This window comes from Trachymyrmex cornetzi, unplaced genomic scaffold (assembly GCF_001594075.2).
Source record: "Trachymyrmex cornetzi isolate Tcor2-1 unplaced genomic scaffold, Tcor1.1 scaffold981, whole genome shotgun sequence".
NCBI classification, from domain to species: domain Eukaryota; kingdom Metazoa; phylum Arthropoda; class Insecta; order Hymenoptera; family Formicidae; genus Trachymyrmex; species Trachymyrmex cornetzi.
Window position 1 is genome coordinate 82,457 of NW_017300335.1, and position 3,269 is coordinate 85,725.

The following is a 3,269-nucleotide window of genomic DNA, read 5'->3' on the forward strand; positions in this document are numbered from 1 at the left end:
ACCCAGTTGGACACGGCTCAATTGGACACGAGCCACTCACTCAACTGCGCTTGAGACTACAAAGCTCCTAAGCACCGGTCGCTGTGATTGGTGGTGTCCAATCGAGACGTGGTCAATCGGGATCACCCCTTAATATATATATATATATAAACGTACTTGCAATTTTCCCATAAGTTGACGCTCGTCTACAATGTTAACGTCAATGGAAAACGATTTTGGCATGTGATGAACAACGTTGGTTATTATTTTTTATGTATGTTTACATTATCGGTTATTTTGTCAAATCTCTCAGGCAATAGGTCTGTTTGCGTTACATGAAAGTTCCAAATATTGTTGCACTTAAAATGAAATAGATATATATTTGACTTTGAAAAGAGGAAAAGCAAAAATGTTGAGTGCAAAAAGTGCAAGCAACGCGAACAGACCTAATAGTGGTAAATGTATTTGTATCTTGCACACAACATCTAACAAATCACTAATACACTCCATTATTGCAAGACTCACTAACAGCAATCTGACTGACCTACTGACTTGGAAATGACTGACAGCGCGGGGGCTGTGCGAGATTTTGTAGTAAAGATGTTCGTTGGAACATGATACCATTCCAAAGAGAAGAACAATGCCTCGGTAAAAAGTTTACACCTTAGCCGAAAATTATATCACGTGATCAAATGATATCATGAATAAACTTCAGCATTTTTATCAATTATAATTTGATCAATGCGTTATATCAACAAACGAAAGTACAACGCTCCGATCAAAAGTTTATACCTCAGCCGAAAAGTATATCACGCGTTCGAACGATTCCACGTATAAACTTCAACATTTATCAGTAACAATTAGATCATCACAATCAATGGGTGCATCCAGAAGCACGACCGCTCACTGAGCGCTCAGTGAGCTCTTGCATCTGATTGGCATATTCCATTAGATCGAAAAATATAGACCAAACAGATACAAGAGCTCAATCAGCGCTCAATGAGCAGTCGTGCTTCTGGATGCACCTAATATCAGCGACAAAAAGTACAATGTCTCGTCTAAAATCATACACCTCAGCCATAAAGTATACGAGAAGACGTCGCACTCGAAAGGATTCACCTCAGCATTTTTATCATTTGCAGCGCTTCGCGATATCGAACGGCTATCAGTCTATTATAAACAGATATCAAACTGATATTTAACAGCTTTTAACAGCTATCAAACTGATATTTAACAGTTTTTAACAGCTATCAAACTGATATTTAACAGCTATAAACAGCTATTAGACTGTTAGTCTAAATACTTTGTCCTTGAAATAACCTCTGAAGGTCATTCCAAAGAAGAGCCTCAAGTACTCATTTAAACGTAAAATTTTGCGCATTTTTCGAATCCAGGGTCAAAAATAGGGGTTTCTATTTAAAAAATTCGATTTGACCTTCAAATGACCTTGAAGGTCAAAGTCAAGGTGAAATTGAAGGTCACCATCCGATGTTCCCCTCCGAACCTAACAACTTTTGTAAGGGTTATTTTCGGATTGATGGCTCCCCAGACGAGATATTCAGGTGCGTAATTAAAAATGGGACACCCTGTATATCTTTTTTCCTTCTTTTTGGGTCCCGAATCACTTCTTGAAGTATTGCCGGCGATTTCCCGGACACTGTATACTCCGAATGATGGAAACAGGCGAGAAAACATTCTCGATCGCTTGTACGGCAATCATGCGATATCAAGCAATCAAAGCGAAACGGACGAGTTTTCTCTCTGTCTTGTTCGCTCTCAGCGTGCTGTGAAAGACGAATCCTCGCTATCTTATTCGCTCCGCATGAAAGCTCGCCGGCGCGGCATAGCCGGATCGTGGACAACGAGCGCGATATCAGTTGGTGATAGTAGAGTAGTGTCGTGAGACCACTCGAGGAGGTCGGTCGTGTTTCCTTCTGTCTCGGGTGTTGCATCACCTCAAATATATTTTTGAAAAGCCGGCTTTAACTGTGCATTGCATTACAATATTTTTCAACGAGTTATTTAACAATGAACTCTTTTACTCAATGTTGAATAACTTTTCAATGTTGAATATCTCCACGACGGTACTTCGAAAAGCGACATATAAAGACTCGCGATTATAAGCGTATGAATTTGTAATCATGAGATGAACCATTATCGATTACTACGTTTACACGGCACGCTTTTCGCCGAAGTTATAACATCGATGTATGAAATTGGTCAATCACAGTCATTTAATTCCTCGGAGGAACAGCTATGATTGGGCATTTTCATAACATCGATATTATAACTTCGGCGTAAAGCGTGCCGTGTAAACGTAGTAAATAATAAGATACTTACATTCGCAATCTGATACTGAAATTATTAAAACTATACCCAGATAACCAAGCATACGATACCGACACCAACTCGCACAAGATACCGCTACCGTACTGTTACTGTACTGTCACGAGGTGGCGGTGTACGGCGTAACTGTACGGTAGCAGTACAAAAAGTGTACGTGCAGAGAGTTCCTCTCTGGTACGTGATATATAGGCCTGTTCTTTTTGGCTGAACTTTTGCACCAGTTCATCGTTTTTCCTTTTCTATCCGGAAGGAAAGAAGAGGAAGAAAGATGAACTGGTGCAAAAGTTCAGCCAAAAAGAACAGGCCTATAGTACGCCGTACGCTCACCGTACTAATACCGTGGCGGTATTTTGCTATCTGGGTGGTACTCAAATGCTAAATCCTGTTTTATCTTTCACATTCTATTATAACATTCTAGATTTATCGACTTAATACATTTCTGATAAAACAGTGATTACATGAGGTAAAATTTATCTTTGGAGCAGCCAAAGCAGTCGATAATGACAACGCTCTACAATTACCTCAAATCCCTCCGGGCTCTTTTTATATCGCCGAAAATTTATCCAGGGTTGTCGGTCTTTAATAGTATCTCGTCGGTGTCAATATCTAGTAAATTTGCTAATTTTTGTAATTTCCACCTCGTTTCAAGATACAGAATCGATGTTTTGACGCTGAAAATAGGCGTCGAGCGTCAGCATGAAAAAGCAGCCATCGGACCGGGGGAGTCGATTCTGTATCTTTAAACAAGGTGAAAATTACAAAAGTAAGCAAATTTACTAGGTGTTGGCCAATAAAATTATCAGTATTCTAGTAAATTCGCTCACTTTTGTAATTTTCACTTCGTTTCAAAGTACAGAATCGATTCCTTGATACGACCGGATTGCGTCAGCGATCATAAATGTATCGTATTTGTGAATTATATTTTACACAGTCGGCCGACGTAA